The sequence below is a fragment of the Heptranchias perlo genome, chromosome 20 (genome assembly GCF_035084215.1).
Source record: "Heptranchias perlo isolate sHepPer1 chromosome 20, sHepPer1.hap1, whole genome shotgun sequence".
Classification (NCBI taxonomy): Eukaryota; Metazoa; Chordata; class Chondrichthyes; order Hexanchiformes; family Hexanchidae; genus Heptranchias; species Heptranchias perlo.
Window position 1 is genome coordinate 23,009,455 of NC_090344.1, and position 8,541 is coordinate 23,017,995.

Below are 8,541 nucleotides of genomic sequence, written 5' to 3' on the forward strand. Positions count from 1 at the left end.
TACAAGGCACAAGTCAGGAGTGTGATGGAATACTCTCCACTTGCTTGGATGAGTGCAGCTCCAACAACACTCAAGAAGCTCGACACTATCCAGGACAAAGCAGCCCGCTTGATTGGCACCCCATCCACCACGCTAAACATTCGCTCCCTTCACCACCTGCGCACTGTGGCTGCAGTGTGTACCATCCACAGGATGCACTGCAGTAACTCGCCAAGGCTTCTTCGACAGCACCTCCTAAACCCGCGACCTCTACCACGAAGAAGGACAAGAGCAGCAGGCACATGGCAACAACACCACCTGCGCGTTCCACTCCAAGTCACACACCATACCGACTTGGAAATATATCAACATTCCTTCATCGTCGCTGGGTCAAAATCATGGAACTCCCTTCCGAACAGCACTGTGAGAGAACCGTCACCACACGGACTGCAGCGGTTCAAGAAGGCGGCTCACCACCACCTTCTCAAGGACAATTAGGGATGGGCAATACATGCTGGCCTCGCCAGTGACGCCCATATCCCATGAACGAATAAGAAAAAAATTTCCCTAAAATAATATGGAACTTTTCCTGATCCCTGTATTTAAAATTTTAAGAAAGATATGAAAGGAAACAGAGAAGGAAATGGACACGTACACAATTTCTCACTCTCTGTCCCTCCCTCCTTCACTCACATATTCTTTTTTTTAGCCAGGGATAGAATATAAGAGTCGGGAGGTTATGCAAGAACTGTATAAAACACTAGTTATGCCACAGCTTGAGTACTGCGTACAGTTCTGGTCGCCAAATTACAGGAAAGATCTAATTGCAGTAGAGAGGGTACAGGGAGGATTACGACGACGCTCCCAGCACTGGAGAATTTTAACTATGAGGAAAGATTGGATAGGCTGGGTTTGTTTTCTTTGGAACAGAGGAGGCTGAGTGGTGATTTAATTGTGGTGCACTAAATTATAAAGGGCCTATATATGGTGGATAGGAAGTATCACATTATAGAAGACTTTTGGACAACCAGGCCGAATATCGAAAGTTCAGAACGGAATGGAAAAAGGAAATAAAAGGAGAATATTGCAGTACCAGAGAAAGAGGATGTCATGTAGGGGTCAAAGACCGAATTTATTTGTTTAGAGTTAAGAAATAAAAGAGGTGCCATTACACTACTGGGTGTATTCTACAGGCCACCAACTAGTGGGAAGGATATAGAGGAGCAAATTTGTAGGGAAATGGCAGAAAGCTGCAAAAGCCATAGAGTAGCGATAACTGGGGACTTCAACTATCCGGGTATGGTAAAATAATGGTTATGTTCCTGGCACAAGCAATCCAGAAGCCCAGACTAATAATCCGTGAATTATGAGTTCAAATCCTGCCACGGCAGGTGGGGAATTTAAATTCCATTAATTAAATAAAATCCAGCATTAAAAAAGTAGTATCAGTAATGGGGGCTATGAACCTACCAGATGCGTGTTAAAAACCAATCTGGTTCACTAATGTCCTTTAGGGAAGGAAAACTGCCGTCCTTACCCGGCCTGGTCAATATGTGATTCCAGACCCACAGCAATGTGATTGATTCTTAATCGCCCTCTGAAATGGCCAAGCCAGCCATTCAGTTGTACAATCTCCGTACAGAGAATCACCATAAGAATAAAACCAGATGGACCACCGCACACGACAAAGACCAACCAAGCCCAGTCAACCCTGCAAATTCCTCCTCACTGACATCTGGGGACTTGTGCAAAATTGGCAGAGCTGCCCACAGATTAGTCAAGCAACAGCCTGACATAGCCATACTCACAGAATCATACTTTTCAGCCTCCGTCCCAGACTGTTCCATCACGATCCCAGGGTATGTCCTCTCCCACCGGCAGCACAGACCCACCAGAGGTGCCGGTACAGTGATATACAGTCAGGAGGGAGTGACCCTGGGAGTCCTCAACATTGACGCCCGACCCCATGAAATTTCATGACATCAGGTCAAATATGGGCAAGGAAACCTCCTGCTGATTGCCACCTACCGCCCTCCCTCAGCTCATGGATCAGACCAGCTCCATGTTGGTAAACACTGAGGGTAGCAAGGGCACAGAATGTACTCTGGGTGGGGGACTTCAATGTCCATAACCAAGAGTGGCTTGTTAACATCACTACTGAGCGAGCTGGCCGAGTCCTGAAAGACACAGCTGACAGACTGGGCCATGTGGCAAGTGGTGAGCCAACCAACAAGAGGGAAAACCTATTTGCCCTCGTCCTCACAAATATACCTGTCATAAATGCATCTCTTCAAGACAGTATTGGTCGAAGTGACCATCACACAGTCCTTGTGGAGACGAAATCCCGATTTAACACTGAGCATACCATCCAACGTGTTTTGTGGCACCACCACCGTGCTAAATGGGATAGATTCAGAACATATCCAGCAGCTCAAACCTGCTGTGGACCATCAGCAGCAGCAGAATTGTATTCCAGCACAATCTGTAACCTCAAGGCCCGGCATATTCCTCACTCTACCATTACCAACAAGACAGGGGATCAACCCTCGTTCAATAAGAATTGCAGAAGAGCATGCCAGGAGCAGCATCAAGCATATCTAAAAATGAGGTGCCAACCTGGTGAAGCTATAATACAGGGCTACATGCATGCTGAAGAGCGGAAGCAACATGCCATGGACAGAGCTAAGCGATTCCACAACCAACGGATCAGATCAAGCTCTGCAGTCCTGCCACATCCAGTCGTGAATGGTGGTGGACAATTAAACAACTAACTGGAGGAGGAGGCTCCATGAACATCCCCATCCTCGATGATAGCAGAGTCCAAAATGTGAGTGAAAAAGACAAGGCTGAAGCGTTTGCAACCATCTTCAGCCAGAAGTGCCGAGTTGATACATCTCGGCCTCCTCCCGACATCCCCAACATCACAGAACCAGTCTTCAGCCAATTCGATTCACTCGACGTGATATCAAGAAACGGCTGAATGCACTGGATACAGCAAAGGCTATAGGCCTCGACAAAATCCCGGCTGCAGTGCTGAAGACTTGTGCTAAAGAACTAGCCGGGCCTTTAGCCAAGCTGTTCCAGTACAGCTACAACACTGGCATCTACCCGACAATGTGGAAAATTGCCCAGGTATGTCCTGTCCACAAAAAACAGGACAAATCCAATCCGGCCAATTACCACACCATCAATCTACTCTCAATCATCAGCACAGTGATGGAAGGTCTCGTCGACAGTGCTATCAGGCGGCACTTACTCGCCAATATCCGAATCACTGATGCTCAATTTGGGTTCCGGCAGGACCACTCGCCTCCAGACCTCATTACAGCCTTGGTCCAAAAGTGGACAAAAGAGCTGAATTCCAGAGATGAAGTGAGAGTGACTGCCTTTGACATCAAGGCAGCATGTGATCGAGTGTGGCAGCAAGGAGCCCGAGTAAAATTGAAGTTGATGGGAATCAGGGGGAAAACTCTCCAGTGGCTGTAGCCATACCTATCGCAAAGGAAGATGGTAGTAGTTTTTGGAGGCCAATCAACTCAGCCCAGGATGCCGCTGCAGGAGTTCCTCAGGGCAGTGTCCTAGGCCCAACCAACTTCAGCTACTTCATCAATGACCTTCACTCCATCATAAGGTCAGAAATGGGGATGTTCGCTGATGACTGCACAGCGTTCAGTTCCATTCGCAACCCCTCAGATAATGAAGCAGTCGTTGCCCGCATGCAGTAAGATCAGGACAACATCCAGGCTTAGGATGATAAGTGACAAGTATCTTTCACGGCAATCAAATGCCAGGCAATGAAAATCTCCAACAAGAGAGAGTCTAACCATCTCCCCTTGACATTCAGCGGCATTGCCATCACCGAATCCCCCACCATCAACATCCTGGGGGTCACCATTGGCAAGAAACTGAACTGGACCAGCCACATAAATACTGTGGTTACAAGAGCAGGCCAGAGGCTGGGTATTCTGCGGCGAGGGACTCACCTCCTGACTCCCCAAAGTCTTTACAACATCTAAAAGGCACAATTCTGGAGTGTGATGGAATACTCTCCACTTGCCTTCATGAGTGCAGCTCCAACAACACTCGAAGCTCGGCACCATCCAGAAGAAAGCAGCCCGGTTGATTTGTACCACATCCACCACCCGAAACATTCATTCCATTAACCACCGGCGCACCGTGGCTGCAGAGTGCACCATCCACAGGATGCACTGCAGCAACTCGCCAAGGCTTCTTCGACAGCACCTCCCAAATTCGCAACCTCTACCACCTAGAAGGACAAGGACAGCAGGCACATGGGAACAACACCACGTGCACGTTCCCCTCCAAGTAACACACCATCCCGACTTGGAAATATATCGCCGTTCCGTCATCGTTGCTGGGTCCAAACCTGGAACACCCTACCTTAGAGCACCGTGGGAGAAACGTCACCACACGGACTGCAGCTGTTCAAGAAGACGGCTCACCACCAACTTCTCAAGGGTAATTAGGGACCGGCAATAAATGCTGGCCTTGCCAGCGACGCCCACATCCCATGAACGAATGTAAAAACGTCGCAGAACCACGTAATAATTAAATTGGAGAAACATGGACCTCGATTATAACTCCCCACCCACCTGGCGGAAACCAGACAGGGGGCAGGTAAGTAGAGTGGGGGACTTGCTGACTCCTTTCCTGCCCCGATCTGACTGCCTGAAATTTTAAATTTCAGGCCGCAAGGACAACCTTTCCAAACCAGTGGGATCAACTTAAACATGCGGAACAAGCTCCGATGACGTCCTCGGTGCCCGTTCTGCAATTTTAACCCAATGCCTGAGTGGAGGAGTATTGGAAGATTCTCTTCAAAGCCAAACGTGCTGGCAGCTGGATCAAGGGCCCCAAGAGGCCCAAGGTAAGTTTGTTAATGTTTGTTTTGGTTTCTGTGTGGGCCAAGAGGAGCAAAAGTGCTCCTTCGTGCTCGACAAGGAAATCTTGGACCTTCCTTGAACCATGCTTCCCGTCCTCAAATTGCCGAAATATAACATTTTTCCACATTAAACTGCATCTGCCACCTCCCTACCCATCCTACCTGACTATCTACTTCTGCCAACAGTTTTTCACATTTCTCAGAACAATTTTACTTACTGTCCAATTTGGTGTCAGCAGCAAATTGTAATATTGCTCCCTCGATTCAGACAACCAGGTCATTCTGCATATGGGCATTATGAGCAGTTCCAGCGCACAATCCTGTGGAACACCACGAACCGTAAATTTCTACATATGGGCAATACGAGCAGTCCCAACATTCAGCCCTGTGGAGCACCACCCACTGTGCATTTCTACATATGGGCAATACGAGCAGTCCCAGCACTCATTTCAGTCTCAAATGGCCGGTCCCTTTTCCTGAGACTATGCCCCCTAGTTCGAGACTCCCCGGCCAGGTGAAACCACCTCTCAGCCTCTACCCTGTCAAGCCCTCTCAGAACATAGAAACATAGAAAATAGGAGCAGGAGTAGGCCATTCGGCCCTTCGAGCCTACTCCGCCATTCAATATGATCATGGCTGATCCCCTTTCTCAATACCATATTCTCGCGCTCTCCCCATACCCCTTGATGCCTTCTGTATCTAAAAATCTATCTAACTCCCTCTTAAATATGTTCAGTGATTGGCCTCCGCAGCACTCTGTGGTCGAGAATTCCACAGGATCACCACCCCCTGAGTGAAGAAATTTCAACTCATCTCAGTCCTAAATGTCCTACCCCGTGTCGTGAGACTGTGACGCCTCGTTCCGGGCCTCCCAAACAGGGGAAGCATCCTCCCTGCATCCAGTCTGTCTAGCCCTATCAGAATTTGATACCATTAAATGAGATTCCCTCTCATTCTTCTAAACTCGAGTGAATACAGGCCGAGTCCACCCAATCTCTCCTCATAGACAATCCTGCCATCCCACGCATCAGTCTGGTGAACGTTCGCTGCACTCCCTCTATGGCAAGTATATTCTTTCTTAGTTAAGGAGACCAAAACTGCACACAATATTCCAGGTGTGGTCTCACCAAGGCCCTGTATAACTGCAGTAAGACATCCTTGCTCCTATACTCAAATCCTCTTGCAATTATGGCCAATATACCATTTGCCTTCCTAACCGCTTGCTGCACCTGCATGTTTGCTTTCAGTGACTGGTGTACAAGGACACCCAGGACCCTTTGTACATCAACATTTCCCAATCTATCACCATTTAAATAATATTCTGCCTTTCTGTTTTTCCTTCCGAAGTGCATAACTTCACATTTATCCACATTATCCTGCATCTGCATGTTTTTGCCCACTCATTGAACTTGTCTAAATCACCTTGAAGCCTTTTTGTATCCTCCTCACAACTTACGATCCCACCTATTTTTGTGTGGTCAACAAACTTGGAAATATTATATTTGGTTCCCTAATCCAAATCATTGATATACATTTTGAATAGTTGGGGCCAAAGCACTGATTCCTGCGGTACCCCACAAGTCGCAGGTGGTGATTTTATTGAAACCATCTCATCCCAGGAATTAATCTAGTGTACCTTCGTTGCACCACCTCTAAGGCAAGTATATCTTTCCTTCGATAAGGAGACCAAAACTGTACACGATACTCCAGGTGAGATCTCACCAAAGCCCTGTACAATTACAGTAATATTTCCTTACTCTTGCAGTCCGACCCCCTTGCAATAAAGGCCAACGTGTTATTTGCGTTCTTAAATGCTTGCCGTACCTGCATGCTAATTTTTTTTGTGTTTCTTGTACCAAGACACCCAAATCTCTCTGGACACCAACATCTAATAGTTTCTCAGCATTTTAAAAATGTTCTGGTTTTCTATTCTTCCTGCCAAATTACACTCCATCTGCCAACTTCTTGCCCACTCACTTAACCTGTCTATATCCCTTTGTAACCTCTTTGTGTCCTCCTCAAAACTTACTTTCCCAATTAGCTTTGTATCATCATCAAACTTGGATACATTACAGTCGGCCCCTTCTTCAAAGTCGTTAATATAGATTGTAAACAGCTGAGGCCCAAGCACCGATCCTTATGATACCCCACCAGTTATAACCTGCCAACATGAAAATGACCCGTTTATCGCGACTCCGCTATTTGTCCGTTAACCAGTCCTCTATCCATGCTAATGTGTTACCACGAACCCCATGAGCCTTTTGAAAATCCAAATATACTGCACCCACTGGTTCCCCTTTAACTGCCTGCTAGTTATGTCCTCAAAAAACGATAATAAATTTGTCAATCATGATTTCCCATTCATAAAACCATGTTGACTTTGCTTGATCATATTATGATATTCTAAGTGCCCATTACCACTTCCTTAATAATGGATTCCAGAATTTTCCCGACGACTGGTGTCAGGCTAACTGGTCTATATCTCCGTGTTTTCTCTCTCCCTCCTTTCTTGAAGAGCGGGGTTCAATTTGCTACCTTCCAATCCATTGGGACCGTTCTAGAATCTAGGGAATTTTGGAAGATCATAACCAATTAATCCACTATCTCTGCAGCCACCTCTTTTAGAACCCTCGAATGTAAGCCATCAGGTCCAGGAGCTTTATTGTTTTTTAGTCCCATTAGTTTCTCAAACATTTTTTCTCTACTGATAATAATTACTTCAGGTTCCTCACTCTCATTAGCCCCTTGGTTCCCCACTATTTCTGATAAGCTTTTTGCGTCTTCTTCTGTGAAGGGAACGAGCAATGGTATTACCACTATCACAAGAATCGGTCCCCAAATAATGCCTCTCTGCTTGCAGGCTTCCTGGTGTAATACACCGATCCAAATCTTCGCACCTTACACCAATCCATATTCCCACCTGATTTCCAAATTTTCAGTTGCCTATGTAATATAAAATTTGGGAGCCCCTTGTTTTCTATGGAAGTTAACTACTTTTGAAGCTGTTTCAGCGCATATCCTCCACACATATTACAAGTGATTGCTTTTGTGATCAGCTGTTCGTTGTAAACTTTGTTATTCTGAATGATTACCATATTAACTTCATCCACAACACTTATGCCAGATCTTGTATTCAAACCATGGACTCTCCTTGTTCTGACATAGCATCCCCTGTCTGCCTCTTTATTCCTCTAAGCGATCCCTTTAGTTTTTGTGCACTACTTCTTCATGTTCCCACATCGTCTCTACATTAATCAATCTAAATATCGTCCCGAATTGTGCTTCGTATAATCGTGTAGCATTTCTCTAACATTACATGTTAAAAGTCTACATACGCTTGATTGCATAAATCGGAAGTCACAGATACATAAGACAAACTTAACAGAGTAACTAGAACTGGGAATTGAAATTCACTATATCAAGTATCACGACAAGTCCGTTCACAGGTCCTTCCAGAAGACTGGGGCACTTAGCTTGCCTTCTCTCTAGTATCGCAGTTCTCAGTTTGCAGGTTAGTTCTGCAGGCTCTAAAAGTTTTTTCACAGTCGCCAAAGCAGTGCAGGGACGAGAAGGAATAGCATGGACCCACGTCGTGTCGGAAACAACAATTACTAAAGGGTATTTATTTGCCTTTGCCATCTGAGGCTGCTCGCCTGTGT